Below are 13,031 nucleotides of genomic sequence, written 5' to 3' on the forward strand. Positions count from 1 at the left end.
AGTTCCCCATAAAGTTATGAATGTGGTCCTTTCCATGTCCTCAGGATGCATCTTTATCTGATTGTATCTAGAGAAACCATCTATGAAGGAGAACAATGAATAACCTGCCGTCTTATCCACTAAAGTGTCAATATGAGACAGTGAAAAGTTGTCTTTTAGGCTAACCTTGTTTAAGTCTCTGTAATCTACACACATCCGTACTTTCCCATATTTCTTTGGTACGGGGACAACGTTGGCTACTCATTCTGAGTAATTAATAACTTGCAAGAACCCAGCATCAAATTGCTTCTTGACCTCCTCTCTTATTTTTACTGCAACATCGGGTCTCATCCTTCAAAGCTTCTGTTGAACAGGCTTGCACTCTTCTTTTATGGGGACGTGATGCACTACAATATCAGTACTTAACCCAAGCATGTCCTGATACGACCACACGAAGATATCTTTGAACTCTTGCAGTAATTCAATGATGCCCCGTCTTGTTTCCTCGATTATGCAAGTTCCAATGTTCACATCTTTCCCCTCTTCCAAGGTCAAATTCTCGACTGTCTCCTTCTGGGGTAGAATCTATTTCTCTTCTTGCTCTACCATCCTTAACAAATCCGGAGGTAAGTTACAGTCTTCATCATCTTCAAAATCCTGAGATTCCTCCAGACACATGTCTCGCTCAAAAGGGAACTCTAGGTCCCCAACAGCATCATTCACGTCATTGATATCTAGAGACCTATTATAGGCACGAAAGGATATCCAAAAAAATAAAAGAATCTAAGAATAACTTATTTGTATGGCATGATTATAAATGAGATGCAAGAAAAGAATATTTGCTCAAGAGAATATTTACTTAGAATAAGACATAGAGGTGTATTTACATTGAAATAAATGTTTTGGACATGAGCCTATTTCACAAAAGATTCTTATTGCTTTTAGGCTTTAAAACAACAAGTGTGTCTTGAACATTACTCTGTATTATCTCTAAAAACTACAGGAATTTATTCTACAGTCCAGTTGTTCAGAACACTTCTAAGCTCATAAGGGCAAATGATTGCTAAGTTTCTTTCCATCACTTTCTCTTCAGATAGTTGATGTTCAAACCTCCCATCAAATCTTCAGTCGTTCCTTCTCCTGTCATCTTTGGCTCAGGATAAATAATTCCTCCTGACACAAATGTATTTGATATATGGGGAAAAGTCATTGATTCCCACTTGACCTCTGCCCCATTCAATCGTGCTATTCGTCTCTCCTACCTCATTTTCATCTCCTTTCTCCTTTGCTTCGCATCTGGCCTATATCTTAAGCCAAAGCGATCATGTTTATCAGCCAAAACCGGCACTTCAACTCATCTATGAAGATATTTTCCAAATCCCTTTCCAAGCAATGCCCCTTTTCCAACTGTTATTTGCAAGCTCATCTTTGTTGCCTCGGATATTCTTAGTATTGGGATCATACCTCCTTCGATAATGAAAGTTGCATTTAAAAATTCCAATGACCGAAAGGAACACTCTATTGCCTTACCATCATTCTCTATGTACGGCGCATCACTGGTAACGAATACGATAATATCCTCCTCCGCGTTTATCGTTATCAGCCTACCCTCTGTCACCAACTTTAACTTTTGGTGCAATGATGACGGTACTACCCTTGCCGAGTGAATCCAGGGCCTTCCCAATAGGTAATTATAAGAAGGCTTAATGTCCATCACTAGGAAGTCTACCTCGTATGTGTTTAGCTCGATCAGAAGAGGTACCTCAATCCTTCCCATCACTTTCCTTTCGGTACCATCAAATGCCCTCACTATGTTCTGGCAAGTCTTCATATGAGAGCTGTCTATTGGCAACCTATTCAATGTGGACAAGCGAAAAACGTTCAATGTTAATCCATTATAAATTAATACCCCCGGTAATGTATACCTTTTGCAGCAAGTGGTGATGTCCAAAACCTTGGTGGATCCCATGCCCCCTGGTGGTATTTCATTATCACTAAAAGAGATGAAATTGTCGGCGCTTATGTTGCTGACAAGGCGGTCTAGCTTGTTTACTGAAATGTCATCAGTGACATAGGTTTCGATCAACACCTTTATCAATGCGTTATGGTGTACCTCCGAGTTTAGGAGCAGAGCTAGCATTGATATGCGCACCGGTTGCTAGTGTAATTGTTCCACAACGCTGTACTCGCTGTGCTTTAGGAACTTCAAGAATTTCTTAGCTTCTTTCTCCGTTATAGGCTCATTAACCAGTGGTCCTGACCTTTCTTCCCCCTGTTCAATCACCAATGACTTCTCTTTTTCAAGCTCGGCCTTTGTATTCGGCGTGCTGACCGGACTCCCCTCTCCTGATGATGTCACATTACAGTTATAATTCCAAGGTACCCTTTTGCTATCCTTATAAGGAAAAGTCACGAGTTTCTGAATTACAACTCTTGGTGTAATCTTTGTTTCAGCTTCATTAATTCTTGGTCATGAAATTATCACCACCGGATGGTTCAGCTCAGAAACCTTCTCCATCGACCCCTCCTCCGAGGTGGATACATCTTCCTTCTCAGTGAATTCAAAGAACTGTAGCTCCCTATTGTCCATTAAACCTTGTACTAAGGCTCTGAATTCATTGCATGTTTTAATCTCATGGTCCTCCCTATTGTAGAACTCACAGTAGTTCCACGCCTCTCGGGATTTGCTCCCCAAGTCTTACATGATTAACCCTCTTTCCACTATCTTCTTCCAAACTCCCTCAATGGGTTTTTCACTTCTGCAATGTTCAACTTAACTCTTCTCTCCATATTCTCAACTATCGCATTTACCCCATTATCAGTATGATTGGGTAACGGATTTCCTACGCTAGATGTATCATCGAATTTCACAATACCCATGTTGATAAATCTTTCGACTAACCTTTTGAAAGAGGTGCAGTTCTCTATCAAATGTCCCGTAATTCCCGCATGGTATTCATATTGAGCATTTGCATCATACCACTTAGGGTATGAGGGTTGCAACAGTTTTAAGTAAAACGGGGATACAACGTGTGCATTAAACAGACTTTTGTACAACTCCCAATACGTTATTGGAATGGGAGTAAACTGGAGCTTTTCCGCGTTCTGTTTTGTATTGGGCTCTTGCCATGGCAAAGCTTACTGGCCAGTAGCTACCGCTTTCGGTTGGTTTATCGTGATTAGTTTCGCATAACCTATGCTCACATTACTGACTTCATTTTCTCTCTTCTTCGGGCCGACCTCCTGGTGCTTTTCCAGCCTATATCTTTTCGTACCTTATTGCATTCTCTATCATTTCACCGAACATCACTCTATTCACAAAACTCTTAGTTGCGCTTCCCAGCATGTGATTAATAAAAGGTGCCTTCAAGGGATTAATGAAAAGTATAGTTATTTCTTTTTCTAACAGTGGCGGTTGAACTTGTGTAAACTTTCATTTGACTTTTTCTCCATGTTCTGTAACGTGATCCTGTCAGGCGCTATATCCGTCACATAGCCATATTGCTTCATGAAAGCATGTGCTAAGTCTTTCCATTATTTAACTTGGGTACGACTCAGCTGATTGTACCATTTGGCCATGGCCCCAGTCAAACTGTCCTGGAAACAGTGAATCAATAACTGATCATTATTAACATGACCAGTTATCCTTCGAAAAAACATCGTGATGTGAGCCTCAGGGCAGCTGGTGCCGTTTTATTTTTTAAACTCTGGCATTTTGAACTTCGGAGGAAGTACCAAATCTAGGACCAGTCTCAACTCCTTTGCATCCATCCCGCAATGATAATCAGCGCTTTCAAACACCTTGAATTTCTCCTCCAACCATTTGTATCAGTCTTCCAGTTACTTTCGGAGGTGCGCTCTTGCCTTTCGTATTTTCGCTACATCATTGAAGTCAGGGACTATAGGATTTGGCCGATTGTTTCCAGGGTTGGAACATGAGCCCATAGGAAAGTTTTTCAGTGCCAAAGTACAAGTCTGATATTGGGGTTTGATATCAACTTCTCAACTTCAAGTTTTTGAACGTCGACATCTAACCTCAAATGCATCTTTTCCTCCTCCAATTGCTCTATCTTCTTTCCCAATTCCAAATTTCTCTTTTCGAAGTCTTGTTTGATGATTTCTAGCTCGGAGGGGATTACTTGCAAGTATTCTTCCATCAATCGAACGCCCTCTAAACTTGGCCCAGGGATATTATCATTGATCCTCTTACTCAACCACCCTTTTTATTTAGGAGTCGTCATTGAACCTACAGCCAATCTCTCCATTCGATGTGTCTGTTTCCAAGCATAAAAAATCTCTCGAACCTTCTTCTTATAATTGTCTTCCCCATACAAGAACTCACACTAAGGTAGCCCAAGTGTCATCGGTATAAACTGCCTTAACCTGTATTGTCTTAAAAGGAGCAAAGGGGCATATCCAACAGCTCCCTAAATTTTAGGCAAAGGTACACAATCAAAACTCCCACACCGATAGAGGATCTCATTAGGAACCAACCAAGGAGCTCTCCACTCAATGTCCTCTTCCTGGAGATTTCGAAGAAGTGCGATCCAATTCTCTTCTGATATGTTATCTCTTCTAGGCGTGGCTGCTATCTCCTTTAACAGGAGTAATTCTCGGAGAAAACCCGATAGGAAACCTTATCCACCTTCTAGAAATGGCTGTGGAACCAAGGCATAAGTAACTGCGCAAACCCTATAAATCTACCTTCACTTGCCCTCCGACATATACTCAAAGATCTGAACGTTTCGACTAGAATTGTCGGCACCCGTGTGACCCGTTTGTCGAGTCGATCAAATAAGTTAGTAACTGCTTCATCTATATGCCTTAAAGCTTTGGGGAAAATTACCAAACCATAAATACTCAAGGCGAAGATATCAACATCTTCATATCTGGATGTGCGACGATCAGATCCCTCAAACTTGCCCAAGGAATGCATTTAACATCACCTTTCTGCTGAATCTGGGCTGTAATCCACTGTTCACTCATCCCGGTGATACTCATTAATTTCTTTACAAAAGCTGGGGCATTAGTAGCCTTAGAATAAGCTTTGTCGACTTGAACCTTTGGACAATGAAGCAAAGCTGTATACTCCTCCACAGTAGGCACCAAGTCCACCTTCCCGAAGGTGAAACAACTATATGCCGGGTTCCAAAATTGAGCCATAGCCCGAAACAATTACTTGTCCACCTTGATGCAGAGCAGGTAGGGTAAGTCGCCATAATTTTGATAGAACAGCTGTTTAGTCTCATCATTCCAACGGGCCCATATATCCCTCAATTCCTAGAACTCATTTTGGGTCATATTGATGCGAGTGAAGTCCCACAACTCCGATGTATACCCCTCAACTAGACTATCCCCTTTCTCAATTTGCATCTTCTCTAACCACATACGGACAACCGCATTATCCTCCACTTTATCAAGGAATTCGCTTTCCATGACAAGCTTTCTAATTTAGTAACCGAACAGGAATCAACACCTCTTTAATATAAAATGACATGCAACCATAACCACAACAAAACACAACAAGTTAGTATCGAAAAATAAAAACTAAAGAAAATAGAAAATAATCAAACACCTATCTAGGTAATCGCTAGGGTTCAACATAATTCTATCTAGGGCGGGCTCTTAGAGTTCACTATATGTGGCTCGGTTCTAAGAAAAGGGTACCTGAACCAGCAGATTCCTCAACCCTCACCCATTATAGGCTCATGCGGATCGAGTTCAGTTCAGGGGAATACATTTCCCTATGGCCATGCGGAGGTGAAAACCGCACGAAGACATAGGTACGGATGTATCCCAGAAGCAGTCCACTAGCCCATGCGGAGGTGAAAGCCTCACGAAGACATAGCTTATTACTTCCACATAAAAGGTGTGACCACAACGGTCATGCAATGAAATGCGAGGGGAAATAAAAACTCAATACACAAAAATATGAATAAAATGATAAAAACCATAACACCAATGAAATGCAATGAGGATCGTATGTTTAAAAACCAAACTTTGTTTTTTCGACAAAAGGACAGAAAATAATCAATTTTACGGCTTGACTCTCTTATTGTCCCCAGTGAAGTCGTCAAGCTGTTGAAACCATTTTTTAACGGAAAAACGTGGTGGTCGACTTAAAAAACGAAATATGAAGTCGCCACCGATACTTTTTCGAGGTGTGATCAGATCACCTTGAAGTTGATCATTTTAATAAAACATTTGGATTTATTAAAACAATGGTTTTGGGTCTACGAAAAATCGAGGGAAAAAAAGGGTTCGGGAGTCGGTTACGCACGAGGAAGGGCTAGCACCCTCGTAAAGCCCAAAATTGGTACCAATTGACTAATTAATGTCCTAATGTTGAAAGTTTGAAAAAAATGTTAACATACGATCCCCTTTAAAATGTGTGAACAACTCGAGTTGGACTTTAAGATTCACTCGTTCAAAGGAATAAAATACCACATCCAGCACGTTAGGATACGATATTTTAAGCCTCCAAAAATTGAGATCACCTCATGATTTCCAAATGCCCAACGAAATCTCAGAAGGGTATTCGGTTATTTGGTCAAACAATGAATCGAAACCCAGCACGTTATGGCACGATTCCTCGAATTTCCAAACACGAAACATTGCCTTGTTTTGAGGAGTTTCTAAAGAAGCAACTAAAAAATGGCTCAAAATATATTCATTTGGCTTACTTAAGTGTAAAAAGCAATCGATATTGGGCGAAAATTTGGAATTTAAAAATTCAATAAAAACAATCATATAAACATAGTATTGAGCATGAAATAAAAAACATGGCAATAATATTATACAAATGAATAAAAATAGTATGAAAATACAAAGGAACAAATTAGGGCACCTACAATAGCAACAGTCCCACACCATACATTATGCAAATACTAATATTAATAATCAAAGACTAATGAAATTTAAAAATATAATAAATATAAAAAAAAAACAATGTTAAAACAAATAATGAGAAAGAAAAGAAATTTGAAATCAACAATATATAAAACAATTTAAAGAAGTAAATTATATAAAAAAAGATTTTAAAATAAATAACATATGTGAAAATTTGAAATAAATCGTACGAAAAGAAATAAATAAATAAATATATAAATAATATATAAAATAATAATATATAAATGAGCTTTAAAACAAGTATTACGTGAAAAGAAATCTAAAATTAGTAATATACAAAACAATTTAAATAAAGTATATTAACCTAAAAAAAATCATATACATAGAATAAAAATAATTTAATACAAATTATATACATATATAAAATAATAATGTATAAAAGTGTTTAAAATAGCCATCACATAATCATTTAAAATAAAGAATATACATAAAAGAGAATTTTAAGAGTAAATGAATAAAACAATTCAAAAAAAATAGAAGAAAATATGAAGAACAATGAATTCAACACAATGATATATAAAAAATAAGTCAGTAAGCTATTTATGAAAAAAAATTCAAAAAAAAAGGAAAAAATTATGATTAATATAAAATAATTTAATATATATAAAAAAATGAACAATGAATTTTTTTGTAAAATAATTTAAAATAAATAATATAAAAACAATTCTACAAAAAAAACTAAAATTAGAAGAGAAAGGACTCAATTGAAGTAAAAAAAAAGATAGTTTATAAACAAATAAAACTGTTAAACAACATTGAGGACTAAAATACGATGTGCGCAAACCAATAGGGATTAAAAACAAAATTATCCCACGCCCCAGAACGCAACATTTCGACGTGGACCAAACTGTAACAGCGCATAAATCCCAGGGAAAATTTAAAAAACGAAAGACATACTAAAAGAGCCCAATCACATGATAACGCAAAACCGAGGAACCTGATGCGCAATTTACCCATTTATGGTCAAAATGCGCGCATGGATCAGGTCATTGGGCAGAGCCCAAACGGAGCCATTTGATTTGTTTTTTTTAAACCAAAAAAAAAAAGTTAAAACCTTATTTCGTTTCTGCTTAAAAACAAGGATTTTCCCCTTTTAAACTCCCCCCTTTCCTCTTGCTCTTCTTCTACAGGTCAAAGAGAAGCAGTTCGACCGCCACTTTTGAGCCAAATTTCGACCACTCTCCAGCGCTGCGATTGTGGGTTTAGGTAAAGTCTTTCTCTTTTCCCTTTTTTTATTTTCGTTTGTATGGAAAAAAAAAGAATAAAAAGAAACAACAAAAAAAAAAGAATGAAATGAAGCAATAGAAAATCAAAATGAAAAAATCACCTTCAAAAATTTTAGATCTGATGTTTTTCTTTTCCTCTGTATTTTTGCTCTTGTATACGTAATATCCCCTAAAAAAACAAATGAATATTCGTAGCTTTTATAGCCCGAAAGTACAATAGTTACTTGCTATTTCTTTGCTCACGTCGCAGGTCACGAAAACGTGGAGGAGGAACGGGCGTGGGGCGTGCTCCAAGCGAGCTGGGGTGGACGTCCGAGGTGGAGTGCGTTGTGACTGCCGGTGGCTGTGTTCGTGCGGCGCATGGAGTAGCCTAGGGTTCTTTTCTGATTTGGGCTATTGTAGAGTTTTGGGCTTTAGAATTTGGGACAAAGTTATTTGGGTTGTTTTATGCAATTGGGCTGGCTTTATATTTTTGGGTTTATTATTTGTTTTTTATTTTGTTTTGTATGTGTATGGGCTGTAATTGGGTATTTGGGCTGGAATTAGGTTGCCCGGGCTAAAATTAGGTCCTACATAAATAATGAAACGAATAAAATAGAATTAAGGATTGAAATGAAATGCGCAAAAGGGATGGGGGTTAATTGGGAAAATATCCCAAATCCAATTAGACGCATCGTTTTCTTGACAAACCAAGGGACTAAATTATACATAAAATAAAATAAGTGGGGTAAATTAAAATTAAAATCAAGCAATAAGGCGAAATTGAATAGTGATGAAAATGCAGAGAGATCAAAACAGTAATTAGCCCATTTATTTTAAAAAACACGTGGATCCTGCTGGCAGGTCGAGTCAACGCGCGGATCTTGGGGTGAAACGACGTCGTTTTAGGGCCATTGTGGCCAACCCTAAATGACGCTGTTTAAAGGGGCCTATATAAGTCAATTTTTTTTAAATTTCATTCTATTTCGGCTTTTTTAAAAAAAACTTTCTTAAACTCTCTGCCCCTCTCCAAAGGTCTAGCCATTGACCACCGTGTCAGCAGTTGGTCACTGGCGACGGCACCAGCATCCACGATGGCCGGAAAAATAACCTAAATCCCTTTTTTTTAATCACTTTTTCACACTTTTATTTTAGATTTCGAATTTAAAGGCGAAAGCCTAAAAAGAAGAAAAAATTTAGCCACCGCCTTCTTTTCTGCTTTCTGACCCCTCATACTCCTTTTAACAAATCCAGAATTGACACCACTAAGGGCTCCGATGGCTTTCGCGAACAGAGAGAAGTCCCGATGGTGGTGAGATGCGAATAAACGGGTAAGTTTCAACCCCTTTTTTTATGCTTTATTTAAAAAAAAAACTAAAATATATAAAAATAAATCACCTTTTTTAACTGAGTTCTTTTCTTATTAATATTGTCTCTGTGTTACAATCTGTTTTTTTTGTGGCTTTATAGCCGAATACAAGATTTTCGCTACTGTTTACTTTTTGTTTCTGCTACTGTTCCTGCTCTATTGCTTGTTTGCAGGCATTGACGACGGGAGCTTTGGGCGGCGTACGTGTTGGAGCAGGAGTACGGTGCACATGGGGGTAGCGGCGCTAGAAACCTTAGCGTTTCTGGCTTTCTGAATTTTTTTTTTTAAGTTTTGGGCCTATCACGCTTTGTAAAAATGGACTGTTTAATTTTTATTTTATTTTGATTTGTTTTTTGTTTAGTGAGCCTGGGAAAATTAGGCCTACTATAATGGTTTTGAGAACTCATTTTTATAAATTGAGCCTATCAATATTAAATAGATAAATTGAGCTTATAAAATCCAATTGCTATATATTTTTAATTGATAAAAGACTTAGGGATTGAAATAGCAATTAACCAAAGGTTTAAAATGTCAAATAAACCATTTTACAATAGCAATTAATGCATGATGATGAAAGATTCTATTTAAGCTAATTAAAGATGGATTAAGCTAAATAAAATATTATTAAATTAATTAAATTAGGTGATTAAGGATTAATTAAGGTATATAAGACAAACTTTAGTGGAATTTATTGATCTTTTCACTTTTTCAATCGTCCAAAACCATATAAAAACAAAAGGAGAGGGTTTTAGGTTTCAAAAGCATTCGACCAACAAATTGGAAAGCAATTCAAACCTTTTTTCTTGTAATTTTTATAGATTTGAAGTTATGAGACTTTGATTTAACTAGCTCATATACTAATTTGCAAAACTATTAAAATTTTAGAAAATTTTCATTATTGATTTCTTGAAGAATTATGTGTGAAATTGATAGAAATTAAGCTTCGTTTATGAAAACGACTAAATTGTAAAGCTTAATTGTTAGTTTCATACATTAGAGACCGAATTGAATAACATACAAAATTTTTTATAAAATTTCAGTAGGAATAGAAAGGAGGAGGTCCTTAATGAATTAATGTGAAATTAGATTATAATTTGAAACTAGGAATTTAAAGTTATGCTTATCCCGAGTTTAGGGGTTAAATTGAATAAATTGTATAATATACATGCATTGATAATTGCTTTTGAATTGCCTAGAAATTTATATTGATATATGTTTTATGATTGTAAGTAGCTAACATCGACACGGGGCCATCAAGAGGGAGAGAGTTGTCGACGATGATACAGGACCCTGGTTTGTATTTCTATGATTTGAGATCAATTTAATTGTTTCATTTTTATGATGTTTTCCATGATATAACATTGAGGTGAGTTATCAATGGCTATTTGAACTGAATTGTTTTGATTGAGATTGAATTTTTGAGATAGGGAGTAAATTGAATAGAATGAAAAATAGTATGATTTAATTTATATGTGTTATTTGGTATGAATTTTTATTGAAATATATTGTATGATGTGATGAAATGACGAATTGGTAATGAGATTAAAGCACAATATGTTATTAAGATGTTTACTGGTTCAGTGTTATCTTGTTAACGAATTCGAGTTCCGTCAAAATAGTTGGCATGCCCTAGATAGAAAACCATCATTTCCAAGCTATTCAAGATGGTAGAATGTGTATATAGTGATATCCATCATTGCCTAACTATTCGGAATGGTAGAATATTTATATATTGAATGACATCGTTACCGAGCCATCCAAGATGGTAGGATAGATAAATTGTAAGAACTATCGTTGTCGGGCCATCTAGGATGGTAAAATGTAAGAATAGTGAAAGCCATCATTGTTGGGCCATTCGAGATGGTACTTCATTGAATAGCGCAAACCATCATTATCGGGCCACCCAAGATGTTATAATGAGTCTTGGTAGCAAAAGTAATCATTGTCGGGCAACCTGGGATGAAAAAAGTAATATATAAGTTATGGAATGTTATGGAATGTTAATGAATTGGTATAATATACTTATATGTGAGTTAAGATAGGTAAGGTATGTAAAGTACTATATGTATCATTTGAAAATGAGCTTTGGGGGCCAAACAAATATGAATGAGTCAATAGACTCTAGAACACAATTGAATGGTGGGTTAAACGATATATTGGTGTTAAATGAGAATGGAATTGAATGTATTGAAGTTGGAATTGGTTTAAAGATAGGTAGTGGATAAGTGACTTGAATTGATTTTACTATTGTTATAGTATGCTCAAATGTAAATACGTTAATAGAATTATTTGGCATTATAGAACATATTTTGAATAGTCATTTATATTATATACCTCATGACAATTCACTAATGCATATGTTATTTTATTTTAGGTCATGAAAGTACTGCTGAGCTTATAGCTCAGCGTACAGTTTGTTTATTTTGTGCATAGGTTCAGGTACCCTCGAGTCCCGAAAAAGTGAACTCAACACCCAAACCGCATCCACCATGTAACAGCTTGTTTTCAGTGAAATCAGAATAGTGGTTTTGGAATCACAAATATAAAGTGAAAATATTTATTTTATTATTATTTTAATGTCTACAACATTTTAGCAGAGTCATATAAAAATTTCGTTAAGAAATTTTATCATTTGTATGCTTAATTCGATAAAAAGGACTAAATCGCAAAAGGTGTGAAACTTTAGTTCTATAGGCTAAAGGTACTAAATAGCTATAGAATTAATGTGTATGAGTCCTTATATGGTAATTAAGCCATTTTAATTGTGAGTGGACATTTATGTGCATGATTAAGTGAATTTAATAATAAATAACAAAGGTTAAAAGTGTAATTTAATAAATAAAGTAAATTAAATTAAACTAAAACAAGGTATCATCTTCCTATTTTCATCCCCATCGAATTTTTAACCTAAAAACAACATGGGAAGAGCTTGAAACATTTGACCATCTTTCTCCCTTGCATGTAAGTGATTTTTTATTCCGTTTTTAATGATTTCTATGTTTTTGGAGTCGTCGTAGCCTAATCTAGCTAATCGAGGGACTAATTTTCAAAACTATTAAAAGATTAGGGTTTTTCCATGAATGAATACATGTTGTTTATGATGTTTGATGGAAGAAAATAAACCTTTCTTATTAGATAAACAAATTTTGTTAAGTAATTTTTTGATGAATTTGCCAATTAGGGGTTTAATTAAAAAATGTAAAAATTTCATGGTGAAATTGTGAAAAAAATGAAATGTATGAGCTGCTATGAGTCCATATGAAATTTGGCTATTAAATTGTTAAGAAATCAAAACATTAGGAGCAAAAGCGTAATTTTTCAAAAATGTGAATTTGGATTGAATTGAGTAGAATGGCTACTAATGTAACACCCCTTACCCATACTCCACGCCAGAATAGGGTATGACGCATTACAGGGCTTATACACAAGCAATCATGCAGAACCGAGACATAAATTTCCATCCAAATTAAAACTTTTCAAAAACATTCGTATCGTCCCTTAGACGAGCCTACGATGCCCAAAACATACATTGAGAGCGGTTCGGGACTAAACCGAACACTTAGAAAATT

The 13,031-nt window shown here is 35.8% G+C and overlaps 1 long non-coding RNA gene across 1 annotated transcript; it reads left to right on the plus strand.

The window, feature by feature from the left end:
• The first annotated feature begins 7,839 nt into the window (after window positions 1-7,839).
• Window positions 7,840-8,727, plus strand: LOC107923908 (uncharacterized). The gene is made up of 2 exons (XR_001691681.2): window positions 7,840-8,094; window positions 8,365-8,727. It is a non-coding gene; the product is annotated as an uncharacterized lncRNA (long non-coding RNA).
• Window positions 8,728-13,031: the final 4,304 nt, after the last annotated feature.

The sequence above is a fragment of the Gossypium hirsutum genome, chromosome A12 (assembly GCF_007990345.1).
Source record: "Gossypium hirsutum isolate 1008001.06 chromosome A12, Gossypium_hirsutum_v2.1, whole genome shotgun sequence".
NCBI lineage: Eukaryota > Viridiplantae > Streptophyta > Magnoliopsida > Malvales > Malvaceae > Gossypium > Gossypium hirsutum.